The 20,099-nt window shown below is 38.5% G+C and overlaps 1 protein-coding gene across 2 annotated transcripts in view; it reads right to left on the reverse strand.

The window, feature by feature from the left end:
- The window catches only part of MBNL1 (muscleblind like splicing regulator 1), a 207,503-nt gene extending 187,717 nt beyond the window's left edge, over nt 1-19,786 (reverse strand). Inside the window, exon 1 of one of the 2 annotated variants that reach the window (XM_019810547.3) lies at nt 19,651-19,786. The gene's annotated coding sequence lies outside the window, so the exon portion shown is untranslated. The remainder of the gene's footprint in view (nt 1-19,650) is intronic. The other variant, XM_045037422.1, reaches the window with a different exon arrangement.
- Nucleotides 19,787-20,099: the final 313 nt, after the last annotated feature.

The following is a 20,099-nucleotide window of genomic DNA, read 5'->3' on the forward strand; positions in this document are numbered from 1 at the left end:
TCACAGTGGAGGAGGGAGGCACTCTTCTATAGCCTGGATTCAAAGTTGTTCAAGTATCTGAATAAATATACTGATAGAGTTATATGACTTTAGTTTACCTTCAGGGACCTTTTATATTTTACTTGCCAAGTAAGTTTTATAAATTATACCCAGTATTTAAATATAACATATTCTATTACATGTTATGTATATATAGTATGTTATGTAATACAACACATTGTATATATAATACATATGCCACTTAATGTGTAAATCACATAGGTGTGAAAATATTATATAAAATCAACATATTTGTCTTAAAATGTTTATAAAGACTAAAGTTGGGTTTAAAATGTTAATTTGATTTGGACATGTCTCAATTAAGCTATTTTACCTAAAAGTTGAATCTAAATCTTCAATATAATTATTTTGGCATCTGGCAATAGGGCAGTATAAAACAAATACATTTCAGAATTAAAAGTTTAAAGCCACAGAATTTGAGTTGGGAATCGAGCGTTAGAGACGGTCTGGCCCTGTTCCTTTGTTAGACCAGAGAACATTGTAGAAGTAAATTGGCCCCATGACAGAGCAGAACTGGCATCAGTGTCTTCTGACTCTCTCAGACCATTTATTGTCATTGTTTTTCTTAAAAACACTGGGGCCATAACAATATCTAATATAGACATCATGTTTCCCCACGTTCAATGGAAAGAAGGGCCACCCTAGACTTCAGTACAATTTTCAACCTCTATTTTTTTTCCTTTTTTTCTTCTTCCTCCCATTTTTTTCCATTCTTCCTTCCTTTTTTCTATCAGAAAACACTTTTCACATAATCGTTCTGTTCCTTTCACATATGTTGATTGAGCACCCACCATGCTAAGTCCTGTTCTGGGCAATACAGTTAGAGAAATTAGCACAGCTCAGTTACTATCCTCAAGGAATTTAGAGCCTGCTCTGGGGAACCAGGCACTAAACAAGTAAAGAATAAATAGAAAGAAACAGATAAGCATAGGAAGCAATTTCAGATGGAGATAAGTGCCATGAAGTAAGAGAAAGCAGATTAATGGGATGGGGGTGCATGTTAAACAGCGTGGTCAAGGTTTGAGGTGGTCAGAGATGGGCAGAGACCTCAAGGAGGGGCAGAACATCTCGAAAGACCATTCAAAGGGGTGGAAACTGCAGGTCTAGAGTCTTGAATTTCAGGTTCACACAAAGGCTAGAAAACCAACAGTGAATAAAAATGAATGGGGTTCCCAACTTCAAGGAACTTACAGTCAAGTGAGAACAATGAATCCCAATCAAATTAATCACACTCAAAATGTATAACTACAGCCATGATGCTTGTGGTCAGTGACGACTATTGAAGTGTTCCGTTGTATTAGAGGTGGGATGATGCATGATCCAAGTTTGCTTTTCACAGAAAGAACTGAAGTACTGTCCTGACTGCTATGTGGAGGCTAATGGTCTAATCCCAGAACAAGGGGCAGGAAGTGTACCACAGGGACAGTGAATGGCTGAGGGCCAGCGGAAGTGAGATACAGTAAACATTAGAATCTTACATCTCAGAGCTAAAAAGAATCTCTAAGATGACCACATCCATGCCCCCAGGGAAGTAAGATTTATAGTGGATGGGTGTGTGTGTGCATGCACGCACATGCTTTTGCTTAAAGTCAACACAGTATAGGGGCACCTGGGTGGCTCAGTCGGTTAAGCCTCTGACTTCAGCTCAGGTCATGATCTCCCAGCTCGTGAGTTCAAGCCCCACATCAGGCTCTGTGATGACAGCTCGGAGCCTGGAGTCCGCTTAGGATTCTGTGTCTCCCTCTCTCTCTGCCCCTCCTCCCGCCGCCCCCCCCCCCCCCCCCCCCCCCCCCCCCGCTCACACACACACTCTCTCTCTCCCAAAAATAAAATAAAAAAATTAAAAGTCAACACAGTATAGAAAACTCAAAAGTACTGAAAATAGAATATTTTTATAAAAATCAGCAGCGATTCCAATTCCCAGAGAGAATCACTGTAATACTGCAGTTTATTTCCTTTCAGGCTTCTCTCAACACATTTTTTACATTGATATTATACTATATATGCAACTTTGTGTTCCATTTTCTCTCCCACCTAATCTCATAGTATAACTTTATAAAACAAATGACATCTCTCATGTCATACATTTTAATCTTTATTTATCACATGAGGTAATGGGGACTGGAGAATTGCCCTTGACCAAAACCTCACAGCTAATGAGGGTTAAGACTCCTGCCCCACAGTGTAGTGTCTCACAACCTATATCCCAGATCCTGAATTAATGTGTCTAAAATTAATATATTTCTAAACATTCTACCTGGGACATACACCTGTCTTCTAATGAGAATTGTCACTAAGGAAAAGGAAATATACAACAGTGGTCTTTTAATAAATAAAGGAGTTACAAAATAAATATGAAACAGGTAGCCAGAAAGTCAGAGTGGATATATTACTCATATATGTTTATAGGATATAATTACATGCAATATTATGAAATGCTTTCTACCATCTCATAAAATTGTGTGTTGCAGCTTAGCCCAGAGTCCTCTTGTAATCTTTTAAAAATAGTGCCTAATAAGTCTTATAAATGTTCTAGTGTAACTATTTTTATACTGCAATCCCAACATTTCTACGTATCATAAAAGCACCTGAAAATATGCCCATTGCTTTATCTATTCCTAAATGCAAACAAATTTCTGAAAATGCCAATAGCAAGGTTGATTTTTCCTTTCCTAAATGTCTATCTATCTACGCATTTTATTTTGGACTCCTTTCTTTGGACTCCTATGAGAGTTCTCTCTGGATCTTATCCACTCCGTTTATTCCTTCTTACCCGTCTTTCCTGAAATTACCTTCAGACCATTTCTCAAGAGATGTCCTAAAGGATTTTTGAAAAAGAACAACTTTTGTCACATTAATGAATGATGGGGGATTCATATTCTTTTTCTCCTTTTCCCCTCTTTGCCTTGTCCAGTAGTGTGGAAACAGAGCAGTAGTCTTACATTGATTCTAATATCCTAATGTAGGCATCAGTATGCTGGCTATTGCTCCTTAGTTCATTTAACAAATATTTATTGGGCACTGATCATACGCCAAGAGTTTGCTTGGCACTGGGGATACAGAGATTATTAAGATTTCTTCAAGGTACTAACAGCCTAGTCTAGCTGGTTGGGGTGGGGTGGGGGGAGGCAGATGTGGGAAAAAAGCTCACACTCTTGGAAAAAAGTGTAGCCAATGAAACAGTTCAATTAAATCCAACAACCCCTTCTCACCATGTGCCAGGCAGATGGTAAGGACGACAGGGCTGCGCCAGGCCTCGCTCCTCACAGACTCCCAAGCAGCTGGCAAATGGTAAAATTACCTGGCACATGGTAAGGGCTTCATGGCAGAAAGAAAGAAAAGACATAGGGGCGCCTGGGTGGCTCAGTCGCTTAAGTGTCCGACTTTGGCTCAGGTCATGATCTCATGGTTTGTGGGTTCAAGCCTTGAATTGGGCTCTGTGCTGACAGCTCAGCCTGGAGCCTGCTTTGGATTGTGTGTCCCCCTCTCTCTCTATCCCTGTTCAAGCTCTGTCTCTCTCAAAAATAAAAATAACCATAGGGCGCCTGGGTGGCTCTGTCGGTTAAGCATCCGACTTCGGCTCAGGGCATGATCTCACGGTTCATGAGTTCAAGCCCCACGTAGGGCTCTGTGCTGACAGCTCAGCCTGGAGCCTGCTTCGGATTGTGTGTCCCCCTCTCTCTCTATCCCTGTTCAACCTCTGTCTCTCTCAAAAATAAAAATAACCATAGGGCGCCTGGGTGGCTCTGTCGGTTAAGCATCCAACTTTGGCTCAGGGCATGATCTCACGGTTCATGAGTTCAAGCCCCACGTAGGGCTCTGTGCTGACAGCTCAGCCTGGAGCCTGCTTCGGATTCTGTGTCTCCCTCTCTCTCTGCCCCTCCGCCACTTGTGGTCTGTCTCTCTCCCTCTCAAAAGTAAATAAACATTAAAAAATTTAAAAAGCTAGAAAAGACATAAAGGGCCGTAAGACAGATAAGCAACTTGATCGTATAAACGCTCATAACAAATCGTTGCCCTGGCAATGAAAGTTTGTTTGTTTGTTTGTTACTGGGTGACTCAGTTGGTTGAGTGTCCGACTCTCAATTTTAGCTCAGGTCATGACCTCACAGTTTCTGAGTTCAAGCCCAGCATTGGGCTCTGGATTCTCTCTCTCTCTGTCTCTCTCTGCCCCTTCTCTCTCTCTCTCTCTCTCTCTCTCTCTCTCTCTCTCTCTCTCTCTCTCTCAGTAAATGAATTAATTACAAGTTTTTAAAAAACAAAGTTTGTTTTTCTTCATTTTTTTGCTGCTATTAGCTTACCAAGGTGGAGTCTAGTTCCCAGACAGCAGGCTTGCTCACCTTGCCCTCCGTGAGTCCCAGGCTGGCCTTGCAACTCTCTCCTTGCTTCCCCCCAGACCTTCAATAGGGGATCCTCAGCTAGGTGATAGGAGATTATCTGATTAAAGTCATTCACACTAAGGTGAGATTGAGGCTTAATCCTTCAAAAGTGATTGCTTTGACAAAAGATAGCCTGTTAACCCTAATGAACCGCTAACTGGCAGCGCTTAGAGGGCTCCTTCTCACCCTCTAAACTGCCCACCGCCCACCCACCATTATATCCTTCCCTCTCTATTTCCCCTCCTGAAATAAAGGAAGAAAGGAAACTAGTAAATTCAGGAATGTTAGGGACTCTAATCACACATAATGTCTCTCTGCCCTCTCCTAAGAGGCAAATGAGGTGCCATTTATAAGCCCGTCCTAGAAATGGGAAGACTGAAAGTAGGGAAGTGGTTCCTGAGTTTGGCTTCACTTTGGATCCACAGAGTACAATGCAGACCAATCAAATCAGAATTTATGGGAGTGGCACACAAGCATCAGTACTTTTTTTTTTTAAGTTCCTCAGATGATTCCAATGTGCAGCCAAGGTTTCCTCCCACTGAGCTAGAGTTTAGGAAATGAAATTATCCAGAATCAGCGGCAATCCATTGACCTGCTTCATTTTCTTCCTTTGGTGAATAAGGTCTATTTGGCACAAAAGAAACAGTGTTCTCTGCAGGAGACTCTGTTCCAAATAGTTAGCTTTGGGCAAACTGGCGCACATAGGCATCTAGATACGTGGGCATCAGGACTGGTTGTCGAGAGCTTGTACAGCTTTGCCATGTACCTGATGGGACACGGTGCTTCTCACGCAAACTAAATACGTTTCACCTTATACCAGGTAAGCATCAGTGGTTGTCCGTGCGCTTAAAAACAAACGAGATATAGTCAAGTCCACACAGAACATAACCCTACATGTTCTATAATGCTTAGGTTGCTGTTTGCTTAAAGTTCCATATCCTGTCTCTTCCTAAGAAACTGTGATCACGAGCGCCCCTTGAGAATGACATTAGGGCCACTGAGAGATCAAAAGTGTCCTAGGCCACTTCCTTTCGGATTTATTAATATTAGACTATAGAATATGTGTGTGTGCATATCACATAAAAGTGTGCATATATACACATATTTGTATATAGGTGTATCTGTATGTATAACTTTCTCGAAAATAAAAAGTTTTACAAATTCTCATCTATTTTATGAGTTCATTCAACAAAATAACATGGTTAAATCATAAATACAAATACATTAATAGGACATTTCTCATTGGCAGATAACATTAGAAGTCCTAATTTATGATGTTTGTGAATGTGCCGTTGGTCCCAATGGCCACACCTGGGTGGCTCTGAACGCCCGTATTTCTGCCACAGCCTTAGCAATGAGGAACTACTGACAGGACCTGATCCCATTGAGCCTTCCCAGTACTGATGTATTTTTAGACAATGTTGAACGTTCTTTTCCCTTTTCAAACTTTTCTGGCCGTAGGTCATCAGCTCACCAGTAACTGCTGCATTTTCACTCTTGTCTTTTTGCTGTCAACTTTCCTACCCAGTTCACAAATAGTCATTGAGCACCTAGCATAATTCCAGCCTTTCCTAGAATCTGAGGCTATAGAAGGAGCAAAACTAGACCTCAAACCCTTTGAAACATGCAGTCCAGCAGGATATAGCTATGCAATAGTAAATATAATCAGTTAAGTAAATAACATAAATAGCACAAAGTGTAGCGTAAGGGAATGAGAGTGTGAACAGGTGAACCTAACTCAAAAGGTAGATAATTATCATTACCTTTATGATCTCTTTCTTTTTTCATGCAATTCAAATGTCTAGAATTACAGCCATGTGAGAACCACCACAGTACTTAAACTGGATGTCTTCAGTGCCTTTTAATTTGCAAGACAGAATTCTATTATTAGTTGCATGAAATAGGGACCCTTTTTCTGTTAAGATGCAGGATGTCTACCACACAGCCTCCCAAGGGCAAGGTTTGGAGAAATCTGTGACTACGCCACCCTGGCTGTTCTTTGGTGTTTATTGTCCATTTCCTGGGTTTAACCTGTTAAGGTTATGACATCTCCAAGACAAAGCCAGTTTCTTTCTCATGCTTTCAGAGAGTAGAGCATGTCAGCTTTGGAATTAATATATGAAAATCCAAATGTATTATCTTTTGTTTTGTCAGAGTTAAAGGATCTTTTTAAATCTTTGTTCCCGGATGCAAAATTATTATTTTTTTCCGTTCCAGAATATAATAGGTAGCATGTGCTTTCACAAAATAATGTATCAAGTGCCTGTAATAGGAGTTTATTAATGCTGTTCGGGAGCCATTGTAAAGATGTTTATGCATGATTATTCTAGACTAGCAATAGAGCAGTAGTCTGTAACTCCTACCCACATGCTACTCCCATGCACAGTATAACTTCCTTCTATAGCTTCAAGACTCCCACGTTCCTACAAAAGCTCTTTCCTACCTGTCACTTAGTCTTCACAATTAAATAAAGAACAAGTTAACTGTTTAAAGAGGCTGGCCACTCTGGGCCTCTCTTTTCATGAAGTCATTCTTCTCTGAAGATACTCTAAATTATAGACTTAGCCAGAACAGTTTTTTTCCTCTTTGAGGACTTTGAAGTCTGTTTCTTCTTACGATATTCTGGTAGGTCTGTCATAGAAGAAACTGTAAATAGTTGGTCAGGTTCCCTAAATACCACGAGCTCTATGTGAGCCTTGGGAGGTGTTAACTTTGTTAGATTAGACTTGAACTTGTGGAAAAGGGCGCATCTGGCACCAAATATCCAACTTTTTTGAGATAGCCAAAATTAATTATTAAGAAAAAGGAGTGCATAGATGACACTTGGTACAAGTCTGGATAGTTTCCTTACTGTGATGCAAGAAGCCTGCTGAACTAAATCTATTTCATTTATGACTAAATTACCAGGTGACTAGGGGTAAAACACTGTCTCCTTTGGTGTTATTGGCAATAGGTATTCCTGTGCCAAGTATGACACACGGGCCAGCTTCCAATGGCAAGAATCATGCCTGCTACAACCTTGTCCTTCTGCCCGTTATTGTTGGCTGCTCTTGGAAAGAGCATAGCCACCTCTCCCCCACCCCAACTTGTACAATGGCCTATGTACGCACCTCTCTTTTTAGAAGAATTAGGTTAAAAAATAAGGGGTGTTACTTCAAAGGCTGTTGTTCTGCCCATGCATGCCTTGGCTCCTATGAAATAAAGATGGTCTTTGGAGTCTGTCATTAGGCACAAATTTCTAATCAATCTCTTCAACTCCTGGTCTCCTACTAACTTAAATTATCTCCCTCATAGAATTGTGATAATGATTTCATGGGAATTGACCTAACAGAGGTCACAGCTATTATTATTATTTTAAATGGGATATTTAATATTAATAATAATATTTTATATTATTTTAAATTGTGTGTGTGTGGGGGGTTGTTTTTTATTTTTGAGAGAAAGAGAGACCATGAACAGGGGAGGGGCAGAGAGAGAGGGAGACACAGAATCCAAAGCAGGCTCCAGGCTCTAAGCTGTCATTACAGAGCCCAATGCGGGGCTCAAACTCACTCACCATGAGATCATGATCTGAGCCAAAGTCAGACACTTAATGGACTGAGCCACCCAGGCGCCCCCAAAAAACATAGGCTATTTTAAAAATAAGCTCATGTTAAACGGCAGATTTCTTCAAGATATGAGGATTAAAATCAAATTACAAGTTTAAGAAATGTACAGCTATTGTTTATAAGATAAAAGACAAATCCTCTTACAGTTTTTTGAATGGACAGGTAGGATGTAATCAAAAGGGAATCCAAGATGTTCCCTGGAGTGATAAACAGGCACTTTTCAAACATCACTTTTAATTGACCAGAGCACAGCTTTCTTTTGTCCAACTTTCCCCACCCACTTTACAAGAAAAAAAAAAAAAAAAAAAAAGACAACATGGGAAGGACAAGCCAAGCCAAGTAAAAGGCATCTTCCACTTTAAAAAAGAGTACATAATGCACAGTTGCATGGAAACCACATCCTTTGGAACCATATGTGATTTTTTTTTATGCAGTCAGAGCTGTTGCCACGGGATAAAAATTTAGTTGTCTACTTGCTTCATTTAAGTAACACAAGTCAAGAGATTGTTCCAGGCATAGCTTCCCTCTTTTTCAGCTTTTACTCTTTCCTTGCTGAAAAACTGTATCTCTCAATTTCATCAGAACAGACACCCTCAGAACTTTAAGCGGAGAACATAATGATTTTGTGTTGCTAAGTACTATTTAGTCACAAAGGTTTGGGCCACAGGAATGATGACATCACCCACAGAAAGAGGAACATTTACACTTTTGAAAGAGATTCTTTTCCAATGTGATGGGTCACCAACCAGAGGAACAAAGCCAAATAAGGCAGGAGGAGAGGCCTCCTGGTTCTGGAAAAGGCATCTTTAGCATCCAATTCTGGAATCATGCCCCAAACCCACATGCTCTTCTACGCTCCCCTTCTGCATCTAGTTCATGTCAACCAATGTGTACTATTATTATTGTAAAAAGCCTGGTACTCTCATACTTCAATATATTTGCTTCTTAACTAATCTGTCCACCTATGGGCAGCAGGTCAGGAAGCGGCTTCATGTTTCAGGGGTGTTCCCTAAATATTCACACACTGCAGATATTCATGCATTTACACACGCGTGCAGTTGGAAACCACACACCATCTCACACTTTGCAATAATCCAACAATACGGTGAGTCATCATACCCACATATTTACATGACTCAATGGACTGCATGGCTTAAATAGCACACAAGTCACCTGTGTTCCTCCATACTTCCCAATACCACCAACAAAATAGTTTTCTCTTTGGGCATTGACAGGAACACTCATAAGTCAGCTTGTGGCTCCTACAATATCATGTCTGCCTGCCTTGGGGAAATTATGACTGTGTTCCTCTCTACTCCACCCATTGTCATCCTTCTAGCCACACCCAGTCCAATGCCACGGGTAGATTTTTTTCATTGTCATCTCTTAACCCAAACAGCCATACTAGTTGTCATTAACTTCTTAAGTATGTGGGGAGGCCATTTGTTCTTGTCCCTAATAAATATTAGGTCTGTTTAAATAATACTAATACTAATACTAATACGAAGAAGGAGAAGAAAAAGGAGGGGGAGGGGGAGAGGGAGGAGGAGGAGGAAGAGGAGGAGGAGAAGTCCTTTTTAGTAAGATATTCTATATTCCTTTCCCAAATCATATTCAACCACCCAACTCCCCCTGCAAAAGTTGTATCCATCTAATTCTGGGATTTAAAAGGTACTATTGGATGATTTAGATCTCTCAGGATAATAAAAATAAATCAGAGGAAATTTATAATTATTCTGAAAATGCAAAGTAACCACTACTTATAATAGGAATTGGTTGATGTTGTAAGGGTCCCTATCATCACTGATGCTGGGATTTGAGAAGAATAAATAGGAGAACATCTGTTGTCTTCAGAGACTAGAAAACAGCCTTCTCTCTAGTCTTTTCTGCTTCTATCCATGTGGAAACTAACGTGCCTGGTGACCCCATTACCAGACATCAGGGTACCTGTTTTCAATGGCCATGACGAAGGTCAGTTATTCATAGCAATTTTACTGAAAAATCTGAAATTGACACATTTAAATAATATTTAAGCCCTTTCACTTTCATCAAACCCATACCAATTATAAAAATGAGAAGGCAAGAAAATGTAGTTAACCTCTGAAGACAAACTCAGCTCATTGAAATTTATCTAAATATAATAACTTAGCACCTAAGAAAGCTTTTGCCCTATGTAGTAATCCCTGCTTCTCTTCAAGCAACAGTTTTTCTTGGCCTATGAGCGAATGGGTCACCCGTTGCACTCATTTCCCAAGTACACACACGTGCATGTCTGCAAATATTTGCTCGCGGTGTACAACTCCTTGCCTTAGCCTACAACCTAAGGAACCTGGCCCTTTTTCAGCCCCAGCTTCTTAGTATCATCTCTCACTACCCCCATGGGACCTGGACTCCTCCTTTCTGCTTCTCAGATATGCCAAACTCATTCCTGCCTCCTCTGCACTCGCCCAGCACTCTTCCCAGGGTCCTCTGCATGGCACTCTCAAAGTCCCCATCATTCAGGTCTTAGCTTAAATATGTCCCTTTCAGAGAGGCCACCTGGAAGGCCAGCTAGGTAGAGGAACTTTGCTTCTCTGCCTGTCTATCCTTTTACTTTGTTGAATGGCCTTCATGCTGCTATCTAGCATCATCGAAATTCCCTTCGTAAACATTTACTTATTTACCGGCTTAGTCATTGTCTTGCCTCCCACTGGACTGAACCTCAGCTCCTTCAGGTAGAAATTTGGGCTTGGTCATCACTGTTTTCCTAGCATCTGGATGAGTGCTTCATGCATAATGCTTGATACATGAATACACGAATAAATGCACTTCAAAATGGAAACAGAGGCCTCTCACAAGAATTAAAATTGTCTCTTCGCATAACCCACTTCTTGAGAAGAACCACAAAGGCAGGGTCACCACATCCCTCCTCTGGGAGGACCATAGAATAGAAAAAAAAAAAGTGGCTCAGTATAAATACCAGGGCAGTATGTGAACATGGTAAAGATCCATTGTGGAGACAGACACACCGGGACCAATTTTGTGACCATTATCAAACTCTCTCTGAACCTGTCTTTTTTCCCCCCTTAAATCTGTAAAATAGTACTAGGGGTACTTATTTCACAAAGTCGGTGAGGGTATTAAATTCGTTAGTTAATCCTGTGAAGCACAATGGTATTAAATACAATGGCATTTTAAAAATGGTACTAAAACCTAGTACTAAAAATGATACGCAATGGTGCTAAAAACGAGTACTAAAAACTATAATAGTCAAGCTATTATTATTAACATTATCATCATCATCACCACCACCACCATCATCATCATTATTTAGGACCTAATAATCTCAAGAACCAAGTCATAGGTTTATAACCTTAAACTTGATATGTTGGATACACACACAAAACAACTCCAAACAATATTCCTAAAATAGCCTTTAAAATCCACTCCAAGATCAAAAAATAGAACCAGCAAATAATTACACAACAATATGTGAACTATATGCATAGCCATGAGGCCAGAACAGGCAGATGGTGAATCAGGAAAGAATTCTGGAAGGAGATTGGTCTTCCATCTGGCTTGAGGGAAGCGATGAACCCTAGCTGGCAAGGAAGGGCAGGCACATGTGTTCCCTGGGGGTGAGGGCAGAGGCAGAATCAGTGCAAAGGCAGTGGGGTGGCAATGCAGAGTGACTGCCCCCAGGATTCTAAGAGATTAGTGGCACCCACTGTGAACCAGTCTCTTTTTAGCTCCATGGAAGAGAGCCAGTGCACACAAAAAAGAGAACTTCTCGGTCTATTTGTTGTCCCCAGGGACCACTTCTTTTGTTTCAGTTCCTTTCACTCAGTGCTAACAGAAGTATCCCACCTGACAATTGCATGGCAGTTTAGAACACTACCGTAATCATGGCCTCCTCCACATGACCTTGGGAGATAGCGGTTATTTTTATCATGCTTGTTTTATTTGTATCTAAGGTTCAAAACTGTTGAGGCCTTTTGCTTAATCATCATTTGAAGACCTAATATGTTCCAGGGATTCTTCTAGACACCGAGGATATAATATGAACAAAACAGACCAAACCCTACCCTCATGGAACTTACCTGTCAGTGGCAGGAACAGGGAATAAATAATTAAACAAAGAAACAAAGGTTTTGTGTGGTATTAAGTGCTATCAAGAAAATTAAAAGGGGGTAAAAGGACACAGTGACTGGGTTAGGGACACTATAATAAAATATTTAGTTGGTCATGGAAGACATCCTTTCGGAGGATCATCTGAACATCTAAAGAAGGAAGAGTTGTGCACAGTAATGTGTGGGAAGAACATGCCAAGAGAGGGAAGAGCATGTGCAAAGTCCCTGAGTCAGGAATGAGTTTAGGAAGCTCCAGAAGCAAAATAAGGAGTGGAGCCAGAGCATCGTGAATGACGGGATAAGAGGAAGGATGTGAGGGAGGAGATGTAAGTAGAGGATAATACCTATAAGCAATAGTGAGGAATTTGGATTTTTTTTTCATAATTAAAATAGGAATCCATTGAAGAATTTTGAGCAGGGAGTCACAGGATTTGACTTCTATTTTAAAAGGTCATGCTGGTAGGGATGCGAGAGTAGAAAAAGATCTCACACTTGTGCAATCGAGCCCTGCGTTGGGCTCTACCCTGGACACGGAGCCTGCTTGAGATTCTCTCTATCTCCCTCTCCCGCTGCCCCTCCACCACTTGTGCAAGCTCTCTGTCTTGACAGAGAGAGTAGAAAAAGAGAGAAACGTCCAGAACAGAGATGATAGTGTCTTTCACTGTGCTCAAAATGGTGGAAGGGGTGAGCCTGGTCAATGTTGGGATATATTTTGGAAACAGAACTGACAGGCTTGCTGATAAGTAGGATGCAGGTGAAGGAAAGAAAGAAACTAGTGACACTTTTGACCTGGATAACTGGGTGTAAGATCATGTCATTTACTATCCAAATAAGACTGGCATGGAGCAGAGAGAAGGGTGGGCAATGAGGGGCTTTATTTTGAACGTGTTAACTTCAATATAGATGCCTATTAACATCTGAAGTTTAATAATCACTTTGAGGTATGAGTTCATAAGCTGGCAAAATTTAAGGAGGTATAACTTTTTTTTTTAAATTTAAAGTTATGGGGTTAGATATCTGGAGAGAGAAGTAACCATCCAAGATTCACAGGCAGTAAGTGACAGAATGGAAATTGAAAATGAGTCTTGGCACTCACTAACTCTCTCTTCCTACCACAAATATCAGGACATGTCCATCATTATGAGGAGAATATGGGAGAGTACAAGGGACAGGAATGTTCTAGAATCACTCATAGAAGAGGGTGAGAATTTTTCCAGTGCTTATGGACTATACAAATTCATGGTTGCTTCTTTCCTTGCCTATTTTTCTGTAAGTGTGATGCTATATGCACTTTTAATTTTAAAAATCCATTCTGGAATAATAAATTCATAAGGTTGACCAAAGACCACTGGTACTTACTTTCTTTATGGAAATTACCACTTTTTGGAATACGTGACAGATAATTAGCTTCAGACTAAATGTAGATTAAACAGAATTGAAATATAAAGCTAAAAGTTTAACCAATAACTCACACAGGTGTTTCTGAGTTGTATCATAACATTTGAAATAGGACTATCAGGTTTGTTTAACAGAAATGGCTTGGGCAAGAAGCACTTAATCTCCATGGCTAGGAAAAACAATTAAAAGTCAATCAAGTAAAAAATAAAATTAAACCAATAAGAATGCAAAGGGAAAAAATTCTAAAACTGGAAACAAACAGAAACAAATCAATCTAATTGTATTTCAGATGAATACTATGATAACCTGAAATGGAAAGAAAGAAAACGTGTGAGGGATGGAGGGAAGAGGGAAGGAAGGAAGAAAGGAATTCATCCAAGTAACTAATAAACACAGGGTTTGGTGGGGAATGAGTGTGTGGAGGGAGAAGGTGCACACAAACCCTGAATTCTTTTTAGTGGGTTTATTGTAGTGATTTGGGTAAATTAATTCTTAGATTATTTAACAATTTTCTATTTATTTTTGAAAGAGAGAGAGAGACAGAGCATGAGCGGGGAAGGGGCAGAGAGAGAGGGAGACCCAGAATTCAAAGCAGGCTCCAGTCTCTGAGCTGTCAGCACAGAGCCCGATGTGGGGCTTGAACTCACGAGCCAAGATATCATGACCTGAGCCAAAGTGGGAAGCTTAACCGACTGAGTCACCCAGGTGCCTCTTAGATGCTTTATAGAATTGAGTAAATGAGTAAACACGTTGATGTTCAGATCCAGGGCTCACACTGTGGAAGAAGGGACACACAAACATGGCATAGGTGAGGGCAAAAAAGAACCTTCTGGGAACGGATTGGAATTGGAAATAGCAGGTGAATGCAGGATGTCCAAAACATATGTGTATGGATATAAATTTTTATGAATGCATGCATATGCATTTTTGTATGCATACTTGTATGTTTGTGTCTGTATGTGTGTATTTGCATTAATATATTTTTGCTGGAAGGGTCAAAAAGGAAAAGCACTCCAGTGGCAGTGAGAATACCTAACCCAGATTTGGCCTTTTAGACCATTTTCCATTAAAATAAATGAGAAGTGAATGATTCCAGGGTTGGGATGTGCTAGGTACCAGATTAGCCTAGAACATCTTTTTATGCCAGAAAGTAAGAAAGTGCGTACTAATACGAGGGAAGCTGGCCACAGGGACATAGAAGCCAGAATAAAGAGTCTTCATTGGTCAGATGTGGACAATTTGAGCACCATAACAATTAAGGCAGTAAGGAATTATAAACCATTGGAAAGACAAAATTTCCTGAGTTAATATCAGAAACAGATATACAAATTAGTAATTAAATACAGGAGAGAGGGGGAGATTTTGCTTACATTAGAATACAAAAGGCTGACTGAAAGGTGCCGGGAGTGTTGGAGCTGGAAAATCATGATTTTATAACTGTAATGCATTACAGTCAAGACTGCATCAGATGAGAACATCAATTAATATTAACCCAAGAGGAAATTTTTCGTGAGGAGTTGTCATTACAATGTGGAGAAATTAGGCAACACTTTGACATCGCAACCAAAATTAACAATACCATTGGGGGATAGATAAGCATCCTGTGACCCTAGGTATCATCACCTGTGCAGTATTCTAGCAAACACTGCAAAACCACAATCTAAGCGTGAGGAAACGTCAGACAAAAACAAAATGAGCAACACGGTTAAAAAGAAAAAAAGAGGGGTGCCTGGGTGGCTCAGTCGGTTGAGCGTCTGACTTACGCTCAGGTCAGGATCTCACAGTTTGTGAGTTCGAGCCCCGTGTTGGGCTCTGTGCTGACAGTTCAGAGCCTGAAGCCTGTTTCAGATTCTGTGTCTCCCTGTCTCTGCCCCTTCCCCGCTCATGCTCTGTCTCTCAAAAATGAATAAATGTTAAAAAAAGAAAAAAAAAAGAGTTGGTGGGTAGACTTTAAGGTTTTAATTTTATAAAAGACAAAGAAATGATGTGGAAATGTTCCAGATTAAGGGAGGCTAAAGAGACATTGCAAATAAATGTAACAAATGACTCTAAACTGGATGCTTTACTGGAGGGGGAAATTATAAAGGACATTATTAGATAAATAGCAAATTGTAATATGGGCCAATAATAGATAAAAGTATGGTATCAATGTAAATTTATGAAATGGGTATTGCGACCATTACATAAGAGACTACCTCTATATTTAGTAATTACAAGCTGAAGTTAAGGGTCATGTTTTTTATAACTTACCCTCAAGTGGTTCAGGAAAGAAACAATGGAGACAGAAAGATATGGAGAGAGAAAGAATGAGAGCAAATTATGAAGCAACTAGAGTAAAATATTAAGATTAGGCAAGCCTGGGTAAGGGTATATAGGTGTCCACTATACAATTCTATTTTTACAATTCTTTTGAGCTTGAAATTATTTCTCAATACAAAAATTAAGTAAACGAAGTATAATAAGCATTTCTAGTGAGCATTTAAAAACTCCAATGGCGTTAGATATATGATTTTTACTCAGAAGGCAGCCTAATTGCCTAGACGATGTTCCTGCGTCTCCTCTAATTCAGATCTGTTCACCAACACAGGAAGAGCATAAAGCATTCTGCTTCAACTTTTTTTCTTATGCAAAGTGAAAACAAATTGAACTGAGGTATGCTTAAGGAAAAACGCTGCTAATTTATTTTTTTTTCCAGAATCAGAACTGTGGTGATTTTTTTCAAGATCATATTACTATTTGTTTGTTTCCAAAGTGAAAAGAATTTTTAGACTGTGATAACCACTAAATGTGGAAAAAACTGAGAACTTACAATTAATTTCTATAAAAATGAGCTGGGACATTTTATACTAGTTCATGGAGTAAGAACAGTAATCTAACTTCATTTCTGCTTCACTGTCCATGGTTCCATTATGAATTAATGGTTTTAATGCTATTTTTCTTTAAATTTGCATTTAAAAATACAAATTTATTGTTTTCCGTGGCAATACTGGAGAATGGAAGCCCATTTTGCACACATGTAGAATGATGAAAAGACAAAGCTGGAAAGTATTTAGAAGACATCAAATCTAAATGCCTAATTCTAGTTCATATAACATAATAAAAATATCAGTGATGTTAGGGAAGCATTGGCAATGTAATAGTAATTCTCAAACAACACATCATTTACGCTCTAAAGATTTAAGCATTAAACAGTGTTTTTATTTTCTAGAATGCAGATGTATAAATTAGACCGCATATAATGCTTCTTTTTTAAAGGAAATACTCAGAAATATAAAAGAATTTGCCTTTATTCTTTATATGTGCAGAGATTCTTTCTTGTATGGAAATGAGATTCATATTCCCTCTTACAATCATATGTACTTCCAAAGCACATATTTTTGTGAACACAATAATTTTCCCATATAACACATCTTTTCATTAATAGAAGAAATATGAATATGCTACATGTGGCACTTATTTGGAAGTCCCATCCAGTAAAAATAAATAGAAAATCAATGGATGTAAGTGGACACAGTTTGCTTTTAAAAAGGCTGAAAAAGCCATATTATCCAGATTTAGAGGATTTTTGTTTTTGAATCCAAAACACGCCATCCCTCTGAATCTGCCCTCAAACTATAATCTTTCCAGCAAAAAGCTCTTATCTTTACTTTTGCAAATGAGACAATGGCCAAAAAACAAAGAAACAAAAAACAAAAAACAAAAAACAAAAAACAAAAGGAAAACTAACCAAACAAGGACATCAATGTTTCAAAAGTTCTTTTGGGAGTCCGGTCATCTATGTTAAGAACAAATAGCCTTATTGTTTCAAAGCGAAATTATTATTTGAAAGGTAACATATTAGTGAGGTGGGATAGAGCCCTCTAGAAATAGGTCATTCTCTTGCCCAGGTGGGCGGCTTTAGAAAGTTCCCACTGTGAAGGAGGGGGCAGACACCCAACAAAACTGTGAGATTCGTTGGATCAACCCTGGATGGCAGCAGTCTGACAGACACCCGGCAAGAACACGCACACATCATATAGACAACCACGTCTTATTAAGACAGATACAAAATTTTGCAGCGCTATACAGCAGTCATCCAGCTTCAACTTTTATGATTCAGTGAAGATTTATGTCTCAGTGTGTCATATGAATGTAATCTTAATGCAACACAGTACAATTTATGTCTGTAGTTGAAAAGTAAAAATTTGTGTAATAAATTACTTACAATATTATATCAGTTTCACTTTAAAAATGTGGGTTTGGGGGGTGGACTCTTAATGCTTTTTCTTATGACACCATGTGAAATAAAAAGCCTATGCAATGCATCTTGCTGTTCTCCCAATAATGACAAGACCTTCTCCTTTAACAATCCATATAGCTCAGGGAAACTCAACCAGGTAGCACTCATTTTTCTTTTTCTTTCTTTTTTTTGGTATATATAATTTTGTCATGGAACAAATTCTAAACTTACTCTCCATAATCTAGGACTAGACGGTTCATTCGGAGACTAAGAGTTCCCAACAAACACAACCACCACCACGGCAACACATCCATCACGCCAGCTAGATAGAATTTTCTGTACTTCTTTGGCCTTCATTTGCCAGTCTGAATTACAGTGTTGATCAATTTAGACCATAATTTCCTTGACTATGTTTTTGCTTGGTTGTTATCAGCTATTCAGCGTAATACCACACTACATACAACAAACCCACAACGCTTAATAGCTTATGATATCAAAATATCTCATTTAAAATTCCAGACATTTAAGAATACTTCCATCATTTATTTTTAAAGAGAGGGGCATTAGACGTGGTGTTGTTGCAAAGGACACAACCAAGTTCTGATGGAAATAGTTGTGTGTAATGAGCGTGTGATACATAAAGACGGACGTGCACAATTTTAATGGATTTCTCACAACTATCAACTTGATGGTAAATTTTTGATCTGGTTAAGAATGTCAAACTTGATTCAACAGTTCATTTCCTGAATTTCTAACGCTAACAATCTGTTCTTCTTCTCTCTATAACCGAAAGACAGTGACTCCTGTCACAGCACATTACATGAAAATAATTAAAAAAAAAAAAACACCCTATTTTCTAGGTAATGTAATAGAACCAGTGTGGCAGCATTGTTCACCCAAATTGATTAAAATTAAATCCATTAATTTATGGAACAATGTGTACTTTCTTTTTCAGAAGCCACCTGATTACTCTAATTAAGAAAGCAAACCAAATTAAGTAAGCATTCAAATATATTATTTGCTTACAAAAGATTTACAAATCGCTGTGTGATAAATGTAATTATATTAAATAGTTAATATGCATATATATTACTCTGGCTTGGCACAAATAAAAAAATTCTGTTGGATTTAGATTACTTTAGAGTTTCCTAATGAAATTAGTTTCAGCTTATTTTGATCTGCAATTATGAATTCGAAGGGTCTGACTTTTAGTTCTTACACCATTTTTAAGCATTATAACTGGGAATTAATCTTAAGACAAACATAAATTTCTAAAATTTGATTTACTCATTTACTTTTTTAAATACTACTATCTACAGTACGAATTGCTTTTTTCCTAAGTATTTAAATATCATCATAATGTGATGATATGAAAGACTGAAATGTCACATTTTAAATAATTCTCTATATTTTCACAGTGGGTAGAAACAAATGCAAAAGTATCTTTACCCTGGAAAATGTCCAACTAATACTATGCAAAATTAACAAATGTAACTAGGATAACTTACAAATGTTAGGAATTTAGTAAAGCTAAGGGAACAAAAAGTTCTCAAAATTTACATTAGTATGAAATTTCTTTTGGCACTAAATTGTGTACAAAATTATGAAAATAAATACTTTTTTTTTTTTACTCTTCAGTTAAAATAATTTGGAGATCAGTAAGAACTTCAAAATCTTCCAGCTTTTTAAAAGGTTGAATGTGCGGTTGAAGCTGTAAATTTACTAAAGTTTTTCATTTAAAATATGGACTATTTCCATAAGAATTGTCAGATTAAGCTAACCTATTTTATAATGCAGCCAACATTTAAATTGTTATTCCATAAACAGCAATCCAAATAATAAAAATAAAAAATAGCAAGTTAACACTTTCTTCTTACCGCTGTGTTATTTTCAGTTGCTTGTTAAGCTCCTTAAATAGTTGAGTTAACCACCATCTGAAAGGGCTCTGACTCTCTGCTTAGCTCTTTTTAGTCAATTTTTTTTTCTCTCTGCAAAAGGACAGTCTACCAAAAGAGGAAGTTGTGAAACACCAGAGTCATTTTGCTTTATACATTCTATGGAGAATGGAGTTATTCACAAACGTCACATTTGGAATCATGGTAACAGACTATAATTTGTGTGTGTATTCATTTATAATTAACATATACACAAATGTATATGTGTGAGCAAGTTTTTGAAAAGTTAAGCTATTGAAATCTATACTTGATTATGTAATGCTCATTTACATAAGGAAACATCTCCTCTGTGGCCAAAAGATAATCATAGAAAAACAAAATTCTGCTCTATGCAGACAAAAACTGTCAAGCTGATACATGAGGAATTAACT

This window comes from Felis catus, chromosome C2 (assembly GCF_018350175.1).
Source record: "Felis catus isolate Fca126 chromosome C2, F.catus_Fca126_mat1.0, whole genome shotgun sequence".
Taxonomy (NCBI): Eukaryota; Metazoa; Chordata; class Mammalia; order Carnivora; family Felidae; genus Felis; species Felis catus.